The sequence below is a fragment of the Cervus elaphus genome, chromosome 26 (genome assembly GCF_910594005.1).
Source record: "Cervus elaphus chromosome 26, mCerEla1.1, whole genome shotgun sequence".
Lineage (NCBI taxonomy): Eukaryota > Metazoa > Chordata > Mammalia > Artiodactyla > Cervidae > Cervus > Cervus elaphus.
This window is the reverse complement of record NC_057840.1, coordinates 9,101,662-9,118,205: the sequence shown is the minus strand read 5'-3', so window position 1 is coordinate 9,118,205 and position 16,544 is coordinate 9,101,662.

Here is a 16,544-nt window from a genome sequence, read left to right as displayed (position 1 = left end):
GACTCGAAATAAGGCCGGATATCCCTGCAGTGACTTGAATGCAGGCTCGTCTTGCATCTCCCAAGACGAAAGGATGTCTGAATCCCCTGTGGAGACGACAGAGAAAGACCTAGTTCCCCACCTCATCACGACCGGAGGCCTCACATCCTTTGAAAACTCCAGAGGTACGCGGAGATCAGTGCCTCCAAAAGAGACGATGCCTGACTCCTCGTGAAACTTGATAGGAGTCCCAGGATTCCTGTGGCACGTGGAAAGGGACCCTTGGTCTCCCGCCTCAGCTGGAGAGGCGTCCCAATTGCCCTGCCAAGCCTCGAGGAGAATCCCGAGTTGTCCCTCGCAACTAGGCAGGAGTCCTGCCGTCCCTGAAAAAACACGTGGGTGGAAGGGCCATCCCCGTCGTAACTCGAGATTATACCCCAGGTTCCCACCGCAACTCGTGAAAAACCATGAGACTTCCCCCTCGCCGAGAGATGAGGCCCGATTCCCCTGCACTGCGTGCAGAGCAATTCCGTCTTGCACATCACACATGAAAGGAGGCTTGATTTCCTTAATGGCACTCCAGAGAAACCCCAAGAACACTGTTTCAAGGCTAAAGGGGTCCTGAGGTCAGTGTAGCAACACAAAAGAGCTCCGTGGACCAAGAATCAACTCGAGATGAGAGGTTAGTCCCTGGCTTCGACTCCAGAGGAATACCACCTTACCACAAGCACTACAAGAGGAGGCTTCTCTCAGCTCTAGGTATGTCAGAGGGACCCTGAGTTTGCGGCCTCAAGTGGAATGGACACTGCGATGCCCTGACGCGAAATAAGGCCGGATATCCCTGCAGTGACTTGAATGCAGGCTCGTCTTGCATCTCCCAAGATGAAAGGATGTCTGAATCCCCTGTGGAGACCACAGAGAAAGACCTAGTTCCCCACCTCATCACGACCGGAGGCCTCACATCTTTTGAAACCTCCAGAGGTATGCGGAGATCAGTGCCTCCAAAGGAGACGATGCCTGACTCCTCGTGAAACTTGATAGGAGTCCCAGGATTCCTGTGGCACGTGGAAAGGGACCCTTGGTCTCCGCCTCAGCTGGAGAGGCGTCCCAATTGCCCTGCCAAGCCTCGAGGAGAATCTCGAGTTGTCCCTCACAACTAGGCAGGAGTCCTGACGTCGCTGAACAAACACGTGGGTGGAAGGGCCATCCCCGTCGTAACTCGAGAATATACCGCAGGTTCCCGCCGCAACTCGAGTAAAACCATGAGACTTCCCCCTCGCCGCGAGATGAGTCCCGATTCCCCTGCACTGCGTGCAGAGCAATTCCGTGTTGCACATCACACATGAAAGGAACCTTGATTTTCTTGATGGCACTCCAGAGAAACCCCAAGAACACTGTTTCAAGGCTAGAGGGATCCTGAGGTCACTGTAGCAACACGAAAGAGCTCCGTGGACCAAAAATCAACTCGAGATGAGAGGTTAGTCCCTGGCTTCGACTCAAGAGGAATACCACCTTACCACAAGCACCTCAAGAGGAGGCTTCTCTCAGCTCTAGGCATGTGAGAGGGACCCTGAGTTTGCGGCCTCAAGTGGAATGGACACCGCGATGCCCTGACTCGAAATAAGGCCGGATATCCCAGCAGTGACTTGAATGCAGGCTCGTCTTGCATCTCCCAAGACGAAAGGATGTCTGAATCCCCTGTGGAGACGACAGAGAAAGACCTAGTTCCCAACTCATCGCGACCGGAGGCCTCACATCCTTTGAAAACTCCAGAGTTACGCGGAGATCAGTGCCTCCAAAAGAGACGATGCCTGACTCCTCGTGAAACTTGATAGGAGTCCCAGGATTCCTGTGGCACGTGGAAAGGGACCCTTGGTCTCCCGCCTCAGCTGGAGAGAAGTCCCAATTGCCCTGCCAAGCCTCGAGGAGAATCCCGAGTTGTCCCTCGCAACTAGGCAGGAGTCCTGCCGTCCCTGAACAAACACGTGGGTGGAAGGGCCATCCCCGTCGTAACTCGAGAATATACCCCAGGTTCCCACCGCAACTCGAGAAAAACCATGAGACTTCCCCCTCGCCGCGAAATGAGGCCCGATTCCCCTGCACTGCGTGCAGAGCAATTCCGTCTTGCACATCACACATGAAAGGAGGCTTGATTTCCTTAATGGCACTCCTGAGAAACCCCAAGAACACTGTTTCAAGGCTAGAGGGATCCTGAGGTCAGTGTAGCAACACGAAAGAGCTCCGTGGACCAAGAATCAACTCGAGATGAGAGGTTAGTCCCTGGCTTCGACTCCAGAGGAATACCACCTTACCACAAGCACCTCAAGAGGAGGCTTCTCTCAGCTCTAGGTATGTGAGAGGGACCCTGAGTTTGCGGCCTCAAGTGGAATGGACACCGCGATGCCCTGACTCGAAATAAGGCCGGATATCCCAGCAGTGACTTGAATGCAGGCTCGTCTTGCATCTCCCAAGACGAAAGGATGTCTGAATCCCCTGTGGAGACCACAGAGAAAGACCTAGTTCCCCACCTCATCGCGACCGGAGGCCTCACATCCTTTGAAAACTCCAGAGGTACGCAGAGATCAGTGCCTCCAAAGGAGACGATGCCTGACTCCTCGTGAAACTTGATAGGAGTCCCAGGATTCCTGTGGCACGTGGAAAGGGACCCTTGGTCTCCCGCCTCAGCTGGAGAGGCGTCCCAATTGCCCTGCCAAGCCTCGAGGAGAATTCCGAGTTGTCCCTCGCAACTAGGCAGGAGTCCTGCCGTCGCTGAACAAACACGTGGGTGGAAGGGCCATCCCCGTCGTAACTCGAGAATATACCCCAGGTTCCCGCCGCAACTGGAGAAAAACCATGAGACTTCCCTCTCGCCGCGAGATGAGGCCCGATTCCCCTGCACTGCGTGCAGAGCAATTCCGTGTTGCACATCACACATGAAAGGAGCATTGATTTCCATGGTGGCACTCCAGAGAAACCCCAAGAACACTGTTTCAAGGCTAGAGGGATCCTGAGGTCACTGTAGCAACACAAAAGAGCTCCGTGGACCAAAAATCAACTCGAGATGAGAGATTAGTCCCTGGCTTCGACTCCAGAGGAATACCACCTTACCACAAGCACCTCAAGAGGAGGCTTCTCTCAGCTCTAGGTATGTGAGAGGGACCCTGAGTTTGCGGCCTCAAGTGAAATGGACACCGCGATGCCCTGACTCGAAATAAGGCCGGATATCCCTGCAGTGACTTGAATGCAGGCTCGTCTTGCATCTCCCAAGATGAAAGGATGTCTGAATCCCCTGTTGAGACCACAGAGAAAGACCTAGTTCCCCACCTCATCGCGACCGGAGGCCTCACATCCTTTGAAAACTCCAGAGGTACGCGGAGATCAGTGCCTCCAAAGGAGACGAGGCCTGACTCCTCGTGAATCTTGATAGGAGTCCCAGGATTCCTGTGGCACGTGGAAAGAGACCCTTGGTCTCCCGCCTCAGCTGGAGAGGCGTCCCAATTGCCCTGCCGAGCTTCGAGGAGAATCCCGACTTGTCCCTCGCAACTAGGCAGGAGTCCTGACGTCGCTGAACAAACACGTGGGTGGAAGGGCCATCCCCGTCGTAACTCGAGAATATACCCCAGGTTCCCGCCGCAACTGGAGAAAAACCATAAGACTTCCCACTCACCGTGAGATGAGGCCCGATTTCCCTGCACTGCGTGCAGAGCAATTCCGTGTTGCACATCACACATGAAAGGAGCCTTGATTGTCTTGATGGCACTCCAGAGAAAACCCAAGAACACTGTTTCAAGGCTAGAGGGATCCTGAGGTCACTGTAGCAACACGAAAGAGCTCCGTGGACCAAAAATCAACTCGAGATGAGAGGTTAGTCCCTGGCTTCGACTCCAGAGGAATACCACCTAACCACAAGCACTTCAAGAGGAGGCTTCTCTCAGCTCTAGGCATGTGAGAGGGACCCTGAGTTTGCGGCCTCAAGTGGAATGGACACCGCGATGCCCTGACTCGAAATAAGGCCGGATATCCCTGCAGTGACTTGAATGCAGGCTCGTCTTGCACCTCCCAAGACGAAAGGATGTCTGAATCCCCTGTGGAGACCACAGAGAAAGACCTAGTTCCCCACCTCATCGCGACCGGAGGCCTCACATCCTTTGAAAACTCCAGAGGTACGCGGAGATCAGTGCCTCCAAAGGAGACGATGCCTGACTCCTCGTGAAACTTGATAGGAGTCCCAGAATTCCTGTGGCACGTGGAAAGGGACCCTTGGTCTCCCTCCTCAGCTGGAGAGGCGTCCCAATTGCCTTGCCAAGCCTCGAGGAGAATCCCGAGTTGTCCCTCGCAACTAGGCAGGAGTCCTGCCGTCGCTGAACAAACACGTGGGTGGAAGGGCCATCCCCGTCGTAACTCGAGAATATACCCCAGGTTCCCGCCGCAACTCGAGAAAAACAATGAGACTTCCCACTCACCGCGAGATGAGGCCCGATTCCCCTGCACTGCGTGCAGAGCAATTCCGTGTTGCACATCACACATGAAAGGAGCCTTGATTTCCATGGTGGCACTCCAGAGAAACCCCAAGAACACTGTTTCAAGGCTAGAGGGATCCTGAGGTCACTGTAGCAACACAAAAGAGCTCCGTGGACCAAAAATCAACTCGAGATGAGAGATTAGTCCCTGGCTTCGACTCCAGAGGAATACCACCTTACCACAAGCACCTCAAGAGGAGGCTTCTATCAGGTCTAGGTATGTGAGAGGGACCCTGATTTTGCGGCCTCAAGTGGAATGGACACCGCGATGCCCTGACTCGAAGTAAGGCCGGATATCCCTGCAGTGACTTGAATGCAGGCTCGTCTTGCATCTCCCAAGTCGAAAGGATGTCTGAATCCCCTGTGTAGACCACAGAGAAAGACCTAGTTCCCCACCTCATCGCGACCGGAGGCCTCACATCCTTTGAAAACTCCAGAGGTACGCGGAGATCACTGCCTCCAAAGGAGACGAGGCCTGACTCCTCGTGAAACTTGATAGGAGTCCCAGGATTCCTGTGGCACGTGGAAAGGGACACTTGGTCTCCCGCCTCAGCTGGAGAGGCGTCCCAATTGCCCTGCCAAGCCTCGAGGAGAATCCCGAGTTGTCCCTCGCAACTAGGCAGGAGTCCGACGTCGCTGAACAAACACGTGGGTGGAAGGGCCATCCCCGTCGTAACTCGAGAATATACCCCAGGTTCCCGCCGCAACTCGAGAAAAACCATGAGACTTCCCCCTCGCCGCGAGATGAGGCCCGATTCCCCTGCACTGCGTGCAGAGCAATTCCGTGTTGCACATCACACATGAAAGGAGCCTTGATTTCCTTGATGGCACTCCAGAGAAAACCCAAGAACTCTGATTCAAGGCTAGAGGGATCCTGAGGTCACTTTAGCAACACGAAAGAGCTCCGTGGACCAAAAATCAACTCGAGATGAGAGGTTAGTCCCTGGCTTCGACTCCAGAGGAATACCACCTTACCACAAGCACCTCAAGAGGAGGCTTCTCTCAGCTCTAGGTATGTGAGAGGGACCCTGAGTTTGCGGCCTCAAGTGGAATGGACACTGCGATGCCCTGACACGAAATAAGGCCGGATATCCCTGCAGTGACTTGAATGCAGGCTCGTCTTGCATCTCCCAAGATGAAAGGATGTCTGAATCCCCTGTGGAGACCACAGAGAAAGACCTAGTTCCCCACCTCATGGCGACCGGAGGCCTCACATCCTTTGAAAACTCCACAGGTACGCGGAGATCAGTGCCTCCAAAGGAGACGAGGCCTGACTCCTCGTGAAACTTGATAGGAGTCCCAGGATTACTGTGGCACGTGGAAAGGGACCCTTGGTCTCCCGCCTCAGCTGGAGAGGCTTCCCAATTGCCCTGCTAAGCCTCGAGGAGAATCCCGAGTTGTCCCTCGCAACTAGGCAGGAGTCCTGCCGTCGCTGAACAAACACGTGTGTGGAAGGGCCATCCCCGTCGTAACTCGAGAATATACCCCAGGTCCCCGCCGCAACTCGAGAAAAACCATGAGACTTCCCCCTCGCCGCGAGATGAGGCCCGATTCCCCTGCACTGCGTGCAGAGCTATTCCGTGTTGCACATCACACATGAAAAGACCCTTGATTTCCTTGATGGCACTCCAGAGAAACCCCAAGAACACTGTTTCAAGGCTAGAGGGATCCTGAGGTCACTGTAGCCACATGAAAGAGCTCCGTGGACCAAAAATCAACTCGAGATGAGAGGTTAGTCCCTGGCTTCGACTCCAGAGGAATACCACCTTACCACAAGCACCTCAAGAGGAGGCTTCTCTCAGCTCTAGGTATGTGAGAGGGACCCTGAGTTTGCGGCCTCAAGTGGAATGGAGACCGCGATGCCCTGACTCGAAATAAGGCTGGATATCTCTGCAGTGACTTGAATGCAGGCTCGTCTTGCATCTCCCAAGATGAAAGGATGTCTCAATCCCCTGTGGAGACCACAGAGAAAGACCTAGTTCCCCACCTCATCGCGACCGGAGGCCTCACATCCTTTGAAAACTCCAGAGGGACGCGGAGATCAGTGGCTCCAAAGGAGACGATGCCTGACTCCTCGTGAAACTTGATAGGAGTCCCAGGATTCCTGTGCACGTGGAAAGGGACCCTTGGTCTCCCGCCTCAGCTGGAGAGGCGTCCCAATTGCCCTGCCAAGCCTCGAGGAGAATCCTGAGTTGTCCGTTGCAACTAGGCAGGAGTCCTGCCGTCGCTGAACAAACACGTGGGTGGAAGGGCCATCCCAGTCGTAACTCGAGAATATACCCCAGGTTCCCGCCGCAACTTGAGAAAAACCATGAGACTTCCTCCTCACCGCGATATGAGGCCCGATTTCCCTGCACTCCGTGCAGAGAAATTCCGTGTTGTACATCACACATGAAAAGAGCCTTGATTTCCTTGATGGCACTCCAGAGAAACCCCAAGAACACTGTTTCAAGGCTAGAGGGATCCTGAGGTAACTGTAGCAACACGAAAGAGCTCCGTGGACCAACAATCAACTCGAGATGAGAGGTTAGTCCCTGGTTTCGACTCCAGAGGAATACCACCTTATCACAAGCACCTCAAGAGAAGGCTTCTCTCAGCTCTAGCTATGTGCTGAGTTTGCGGCCTCAAATTCAATGGACACCGCGACGCCCTGACTCGAAATAAGGCCGGATATCCCTGCAGTGACTTGAATGCAGGCTCGTCTTGCATCTCCCAAGACGAAAGGATGTCTGAATCCCCTGTGGAGACCACAGAGAAAGACCTGGTTCCCCACCTCATGGCGACCGGAGGCCTCACATACTTTGAAAACTCCAGAGGTACGCGGAGATCAGTGCCTCCAAAGGAGACGATGCCTGACTCCTCGTGAAACTTGATAGGAGTCCCAGGATTCCTGTGGCACGTGGAAAGGGACCCTTGGTCTCCCGCCTCAGCTGGAGAGGCGTCCCAATTGCCCTGCCAAGCCTCGAGGAGAATCCCGAGTTGTCCCTCGCAACTAGGCAGGAGTCCTGACGTCGCTGAAGAAACACGTGGGTGGAAGGGCCATCCCCGTCGTAACTCGAGAATATACCCCAGGTTCCCACCGCAACTCGTGAAAAACCATGAGACTTCCCCCTCGCCGCGAGATGAGGCCCGATTCCCCTGCACTGCGTGCAGAGCAATTCCCTGTTTCACATCACACATGAAAGGAGTCTTGATTTCCTTGATGGCACTCCAGAGAAACCCCAAGAGCACTGTTTCAAGGCTAGAGGGATCCTGAGGTCACTGTAGCAACACGAAAGAGGTCCGTGGACCAAGAATCAACTCGAGATGAGAGGTTAGTCCCTGGCTTCGACTCCAGAGGAATACCTCCTTACCACAAGCACCTCAAGAGGAGGCTTTTCTCAGCTCTAGGTATGTGAGAGGGACCCTGATTTTGCGGCCTCAAGTGGAATGGACACCGCGATGCCCTGACTCAATATAAGGCCGGATATCCCTGCAGTTACTTGAATGCAGGCTCGTCTTGCATCTCCCAAGATGAAAGGATGTCTGAATCCCCTGTGGAGACCACAGAGAAAGACCTAGTTCCCCACTCATCGCGACCGGACGGCCTCATATCCTTTGAAAACTACAGAGATACACAGAGATCAGTGCCTCCAAAGGAGACGATGCCTGACTCCTCGTGAAACTTGATAGGAGTCCCAGGATTCCTGTGGCACGTGGAAAGGGACCCTTGGTCTCCCGCCTCAGATTGAGAGGAGTCACAATTGCCCTGCCAAGCCTCGAGGAGAATCCCGAGTTGTCCCTCGTAACTAGGCAGGAGTCTTGACATCGCTGAACAAACACGTGTGTGGAAGGGCCATCCCCGTCGTAACTCAAGAATATACCCCAGGTTCCCGCCGTAACTCGAGAAAAACCATGAGACTTCCCCCTCGCCGCGAGATGAGGCCCGAATCCCCTGCATTGCGTGCAGAGCAATTCCGTCTTGCACATCACACATCAAAGGAGCCTTGATTTCCTTGATGGCACTCCAGAGAAACCCCAAGAACACTGTTTCAAGGCTAGAGGGATCCTGAGGTCACTGTAGCAACACGAAAGAGCTCCGTGGACCAAAAATCAACTCGAGATGAGAGGTTAGTCCCTGGCTTCGACTTCAGAGCTATACCACCTTACCACAAGCACCTCAAGAGGAGGCTTCTCTCAGCTCTAGGTATGTGAGAGGGACCCTGGTTTTGCGGCCTCAAGTGGAATGGACACCGCGATGCCCTGACTCAATATAAGGCCGGATATCCCTGCAGTTACTTGAATGCAGGCTCGTCTTGCATCTCCCAAGATGAAAGGATGTCTGAATCCCCTGTGGAGACCACAGAGAAAGACCTAGTTCCCCACCTCATCGCGACCGGACGGCCTCATATCCTTTGAAAACTACAGAGGTACACGGAGATCAGTGCCTCCAAAGGAGACGATGCCTGACTCCTCGTGAAACTTGTTAGGAGTCCCAGGATTCCTGTGGCACGTGGAAAGGGACCCTTGGTCTCCCGCCTCAGACTGAGAGGAGTCACAATTGCCCTGCCAAGCCTCGAGGAGAATCCCGAGTTGTCCCTCGCAACTAGGCAGGTGTCTTGACATCGCTGAACAAACACGTGTGTGGAAGGGCCATCCCCGTCGTAACTCGAGAATATACCCCAGGTTCCCGCCGCAACTCGAGAAAAAGCATGAGACTTCCCCCTCGCCGCGAGATGAGGCCCGATTCCCCTGCACTGCGTGCAGAGCAATTCCGTGTTGCACATCACACATGAAAGGAGCCTTGATTTCCTTGATGGCACTCCAGAAAAACCCCAAGAACACTGTTTCAAGGCTAGAGGGATCCTGAGGTCACTGTAGCAACACGAAAGAGCTCCGTGGACCAAAAATCAACTCGAGATGAGAGGTTAGTCCCAGGCTTCGACTCCAGAGGAATACCACCTTACCACAAGCACCTCAAGAGGAGGCTTCTCTCAGCTCTAGGTATGTGAGAGGGACCCTGAGTTTGCGGCCTCAAGTGGAATGGACACCGCGATGCCCTGACTCGAAATAAGGCCGGTTATCCCTGCAGTGACTTGAATGCAGGCTCGTCTTGCATCTCCCAAAACGAAAAGATGTCTGAATCCCCTGTGGAGACCACAGAGAAAGACCTAGTTTCCCACCTCATCGTGACCGGAGGCCTCACATCCTTGAAAACTCCAGAGGCACGCGGAGATCAGTGCCTCCAAAGGAGACGATGCCTGACTCCTCGTGAAACTTGATAGGAGTCCCAGGATTCCTGTGGCACGTGGAAAGGGACCCTTGGTCTCCCGCCTCAGCTGGAGAGGCGTCCCAATTGACCTGCCAAGCCTCGAGGAGAATCCCGAGTTGTCCCTCGCAACTAGGCAGGAGTCCTGACGTCGCTGAACAAACACGTGTGTGGAACGGCCATCCCCGTCGTAACTCGAGAATATACCCCAGGTTCCCGCCGCAACTCGAGAAAAACCATGAGACGTCCCTCTCGCCGCGAGATGAGGCCAGATTCCCCTGCAGTGCGTGCAGAGCAATTCCGTGTTGCACATCACACATGAAAGGAGCCTTGATTTCCTTGATGGCACTCCAGAGAAACCCCAAGAACACTGTTTCAAGGCTAGAGGGATCCTGAGGTCAGTGTAGCTACACAAAAGACCACCGTGGACCAAAAATCAACTCGAGATGAGAGGTTAGTCCCTGGCTTCGACTTCAGAGGAAACCACCTTACCACAAGCACCTCAAGAGGAGGCTTCTCTCAGCTCTAGGTATGTGAGAGGGACCCTGAGTTTGCAGCCTCAAGGGGAATGGACACCGCGATGCCCTGCCTCGAAATAAGGCCGGATATCCCTGCAGTGACTTGAATTCAGGCTCGTCTTGCATCTCCCAAGATGAAAGGATGTCTGAATCCCCTGTGGAGACCACAGAGAAAGACCTAGTTCCCCACTTCATTGTGACCGGAGGCCTCACATACTTTGAAAATTCCAGAGGTACACTGAGATCAGTGCCTCCAAAGGAGACAATGCGTGACTCCTCGTGAAACTTCTTAGGAGTCCCAGGATTCCTGTGGCACGTGGAAAGGGACCCTTCGTCTCCCGCCTCAGCTGGAGAGGCGTCCCAATTGCCCTGCCAAGCCTCGAGGAGAATCCCGAGTTGTCCCTCGCAACTAGGCAGGAGTCCTGACGTCGCTGAACAAACACGTGGGTGGAAGGGCCATCCCCGTCGTAACTCGAGAATATACCCCAGGTTCCCCCCGCAACTCGAGAAAAACCATGAGACTTCCCCCTTGCCGCAAGATGAGGCCCGATTCCCCTGCAGTGTGTGCAGAGCAATTCCGTGTTGCACATCACACATGAAAGGAGCCTTGATTTCCTTGATGGCACTCCAGAGAAACCCCAAGAACACTGCTTCAAGGCTAGAGGGATCCTGAGGTCACTGTAGCAACACGAAAGAGCTCCGTGGACCAAAAATCAACTCGAGATGAGAGGTTAGTCCCTGGCTTCGACTCCAGAGGCAACCACCTTACCACAAGCACCTCAAGAGGAGGCTTCTCTCAGCTCTAGGTATGTGAGAGGAACCCTGAGTTTGCGGCCTCAAGTGGAATGGACACCGCGATGCCGTGACTCGAAATAAGGCCGGATATCCCTGCAGTGACTTGAATGCAGGCTCGTCTTGCATCTCCGAAGACGAAAGGATGTCTGAATCCCCTGTGGAGACCACAGAGAAAGACCTAGTTCCCCACCTCATCGTGACTGGAGGCCTCACATCCTTTGAAAACTCCAGAGGTACGCGGAGATCAGTGCCTCCAAAGGAGACGATGCCTGACTCCTCGTGAAACTTGATAGGAGTCCCAGGATTCCTGTGGCACGTGGAAAGGGGCCCTTGGTCTTCCGCCTCAGCTGGAGAGGCGTCCCAATTGCCCTGCCAAGCCTCGAGGAGAATCCCGTGTTGTCCCTCGCAACTAGGCAGGAGTCCTGACGTCGCTGAACAAACACGTGTGTGGAAAGGCCATCCCCGTCATAACTCGAGAATATACCCCAGGTTCCCGTCGCAACTCGAGAAAAACCATGAGACTTCCCCCTCGCCGCGAGATGAGGCCGGATTCCCCTGCACTTCGTGCAGAGCAATTCCGTGTTGCACATCACACATGAAAGGAGCCTTGATTTCCTTCATGGCACTCCAGAGGAACCCCAAGAACACTGTTTCAAGGCTAGAGGGATCCTGAGGTCACTGTAGAAACACGAAAGAGCTCCGTGGACCAAAAATCAACTCGAGATGAGAGGTTAGTCCCTGGGTTCGACACCAGAGGAAATCACCTTACCACAAGCACCTGAAGAGGAGGCTTCTCTCAGCTCTAGGTATGTGAGAGGGACCCTGAGTTTGCGGCCTCAAGTGGAATGGACACGGCGATGCCCTGACTCGAAATAAGGCCAGATATTCCTGCAGTGACATGAATGCAGGCTCGTCTTGCATCTCCCAAGACGAAAGGATGTCTGAATCCCCTGTGGAGATCACAGAGAAAGACCTAGTTCCCCACATCATCGCGACCGGAGGCCTCACATACTTCGAAAACTCCAGAGGTACACTGAGATCAGTGCCTCCAAAGGAGACGATGCCTGACTCCTCGTGAAACTTGATAGGAGTCCCAGGATTCCTCTGGCACGTGGAAAGGGACCCTTGATCTCCCGCCTCAGCTGGAGAGGCGTCCCAATTGCCCTGCCAAGCCTCGAGGAGAATCGCGGATTGTCCCTCGCAACTAGGCAGGAGTCCTGACGTCGCTGAACAAACACGTGTGTGGAAGGGCCATCCCCGTCGCAACTCGAGAATATACCCCAGGTTCCCACCGCAACTCGAGAAAAATCATGAGACTTCCCCCTCGCCGCGAGATGAGGCCCGATTCCCCTGCACTGCGTGCAGAGCAATTCCGTGTTGCACATCACACATGAAAGGAGCCTTGATTTCCTTGATGGCACTCCAGAGAAACACCAAGAACACTGTTTCAAGGCTAGAGGGATCCTGAGGTCACTGTAGCAACACGAAAGAGCTCCGTGGACCAAAAATCAACTCGAGATGAGAGTGTAGTCCCTGGCTTCGACTACAGAGGAATACCACCTTACCACAAGCACCTCAAGAGGAGGCTTCTCTCAGCTCTAGGTATGTGAGAGGGACCCTGAGTTTGCGGCATCAAGTGGAATGAACACCGCGATGCCATGACGCGAAATAAGGCCGGATATCCCTGCAGTGACTTGAATGCAGGCTCTTCCTGCATCTCCCAAGATGAAAGGATGTCTGAATCCCCTGTGAAGACCACAGAGAAAGACCTAGTTCCCCACCATATCGCGACCGGAGCCCGCACATCCTTTGAAAACTCCAGAGGTACGCGGAGATCAGTGCCTCCAAAGGAGACGATGCCTGACTCCTCGTGAAACGTGATAGGAGTCCCAGGAATCCTGTGGCACGTGGAAAGGGACTGTTGGTCTCTCGCCTCAGCTGGAGAGGCATCCCAATTGCCCTGCCAAGCCTCGAGGAAAATCCCCAGTTGTCCCTCGCAACTAGGCAGGAGTCCTTACGTCGCTGAACAAACACGTGGGTGGAAGGGCCATCCCCGTCGTAACTCGAGAATATACCCCAGGTTCCTGCCGCAACTCGAGAAAAACCATGAGACGTCCCCCTCGCCGCGAGATGAGGCCAGATTCCCCTGCAGTGCGTGCAGAGCAATTCCGTGCTGCACATCACACATGAAAGGAGCCTTGATTTCCTTGATGGCACTCCAGAGAAATCCTAAGAACACTGTTTCAAGGCTAGAGGGATTCTGAGGTCACTACAGCTACATGAAAGAGCTCCGTGGACCAAAAATCAACTCGAGATGAGATGTTAGTCCCTAGCTTCGATTCCAGAGGAAACCACCTTACCACAAGCACCTCAAGAGGAGGCTTCTCTCAGCTCTAGGTATGTGAGAGGGACCCTGAGTTTGCGGCCTCAAGTGGAATGGACACTGCGATGCCCTGACTCGAAATAAGGCCGGATATCCCTGCAGTGACTTGAATGCAGGCTCGTCTTGCATCTCCCAAGACGAAAGGATGTCTGAATCCCCTGTGGAGACCACAGAGAAAGACCTAGTTCCCCACTTCATGGCGACCTGAGGCCTCACATCCGTTGAAAACTCCAGAGGTACGCGGAGATCAGTGCCTCCAAAGGAGACGATGCCTGACTCCTCTTGAAACTTGATAGGAGTCCCAGGATTCCTGTGGCACGTGGAAAGGGACCCATGGTCTCCCGCCTCAGCTGGAGAGGCGTCCCAATTGCCCTGCCAAGCCTCGAGGAGAATCCCGAGTTGTCCCTCGCAACTAGGCAGGAGTTCTGACGTCGCTGAACAAACACGTGGGTGGAAGGACCATCCCCGTCGTAACTCGAGAATATACCTCAGGTTCCCGCCGCAACTCGAGAAAAACCATGAGACTTCCCCATCGCCGCGAGATGAGGCCCGATTCCCCTGCACTGCGTGCAGAGCAATTCCGTGTTGCACATCACACATGAAAGGAGCCTTGATTTCCATGATGGCACTCCAGAGAAACCCCAAGAGCACTGTTTCAAGGCTAGAGGGATCCTGAGGTCACTGTAGCAACACGAAAGAGCTCCGTGGACCAAAAATCAACTCGAGATGAGAGGGTAGTCCCTGGTTTGGACTCCAGAGGAATACCACCTTACCACAAGCACCTCAAGAGGAGGCTTCTCTCAGCTCTAGCTATGTGAGAGGGACCCTGAGTTTGTGGCCTCAAGTGAAATGGACACCGCGACGCCCTGACTCGAAATAAGGCCGGATATCCCTGCAGTGACTTGAATGCAGGATCGTCTTGCATCTCCCAAGACGAAAGGATGTCTGAATCCCCTGTGGAAACCTCAGAGAAAGACCTAGTTCCCCACCTCATCGCGACCGGAGGCCTCACATCCTTTGAAAACTCCAGAAGTATGCGGAGATCAGTGCCTCCAAAGGAGACGATGCCTGACTCCTCGTGAAACTTCTTAGGAGTCCCAGGATTCCTGTGGCACGTGGAAAGGGACCCTTGGTCTCTCGCCGCAGCTGGAGAGGCGTCCCAATTGCCCTGTTAAGCCTCGAGGAGAATCCAGGGTTGTCCCTCGCAACTAGGCAGGAGTCCTGACGTCGCTGAACAAACACGTGGGTGGAAGGGACATCCCCGTCGTAACTCGAGAATATACCCCAGGTTCCCGCCGCAACTCGAGAAAAACAATGAGACTTCCCCCTCGCCGCGAGATGAGGCCCGATTCCCCTGCACTGCGTGCAGAGCAATTCCGTGTTGCACATCACACATGAAAGGAGCCTTGATTTCCTTGATGGCACTCCAGAGAAACCCCAAGAACACTGTTTCAAGGCTAGAGGGATCCTGAGGTCACTGTAGCCACACGAAAGAGCTCCGTGGACCAAAAATCAACTCGAGATTAGAGGTTAGTCCCTGGCTTCGACTCCAGAGGAATACCACCTTACCACAAGCACCTCAAGAGGAGGCTTCTCTCAGCTCTAGGTATGTGAGAGGGACGCTGAGTTTGCGGCATCAAGTGGAATGAACACCGCGATGCCATGACGCGAAATAAGGCCGGATATCCCTGCAGTGACTTGAATGCAGGCTCGTCCTGCATCTCCCAAGATGAAAGGATGTCTGAATCCCCTGTGAAGACCACAGAGAAAGACCTAGTTCCCCACCTCATCGCGACCGGAGGCCGCACATCCTTTGAAAACTCCAGAGGTACGCGAAGATCAGTGCCTCCAAAGGAGACGATGCCTGACTCCTCGTGAAACGTGATAGGAGTCCCAGGAATCCTGTGGCACGTGGAAAGGGACTGTTGGTCTCCCGCCTCAGCTGGAGAGGCATCCCAATTGCCCTGCCAAGCCCCGAGGAAAATCCCCAGTTGTCCCTCGCAACTAGGCAGGAGTCCTTCCTTCGCTGAACAAACATGTGTGTGGAAGGGCCATCCCCGTCGTAACTCGAGAATATACCCCAGGTTCCCGCCGCAACTCGAGAAAAACCATGAGACGTGCCCTTGCCGCGAGATGAGGCCAGATTCCCCTGCAGTGCGTGCAGAGCAATTCCGTGCTGCACATCACACATGAAAGGAGCCTTGATTTCCATGATGGCACTCCAGAGAAATCCCAAGAACACTGTTTCAAGGCTAGAGGGATTCTGAGGTCACTGCAGCTACACGAAAGAGCTCCGTGGACCAAAAATCAACTCGAGATGAGATGTTAGTCCCTAGCTTCGATTCCAGAGGAAACCACCTTACCACAAGCACCTCAAGAGGAGGCTTCTCTCAGCTCTAGGTATGTGAGAGGGACCCTGAGTTTGCGGCCTCAAGTGGAATGGACACTGCGATGCCCTGACTCGAAATAAGGCCGGATATCCCTGCAGTGACTTGAATGCAGGCTCGTCTTGCATCTCCCAAGACGAAAGGATGTCTGAATCCCCTGTGGAGACCACAGAGAAAGACCTAGTTCCCCACTTCATTGCGACCGGAGCCCTCACATACTTTGAAAAATCCAGAGGTACACTGAGATCAGTGCCTCCAAAGGAGACGATGCCTGACTCCTCGTGAAACTTGATAGGAGTCCCAGGATTCCTGTGGCACGTGGAAAGGGACCCTTGGTCTCCCGCCTCAGCTGGAGAGGCGTCCCAATTGCCCTGCCAAGCCTCGAGGAGAATCCCGAGTTGTCCCTCGCAACTAGGCAGGAGTCCTGACGTCGCTGAACAAACACGTGGGTGGAAGGTCCATCCCCGTCGTAACTCGAGAATATACCCCAGGTTCCCGCCGCAACTCGAGAAAAACCATGAGACTTCCCCCTCGCCTCGAGATGAGGCCCGATTCCCCTGTACTGCATTCAAAGCAATTCCGTATTGCACATCAAACATGAAAGGAGCCTTGATTTCCTTGATGGCACTCCAGAGAATCCCCAAGAACACTGTTTCAAGGCTAGAGGGATCCTGAGGTCACTGTAGCCACACGAAAGAGCTCCGTGGACCAAAA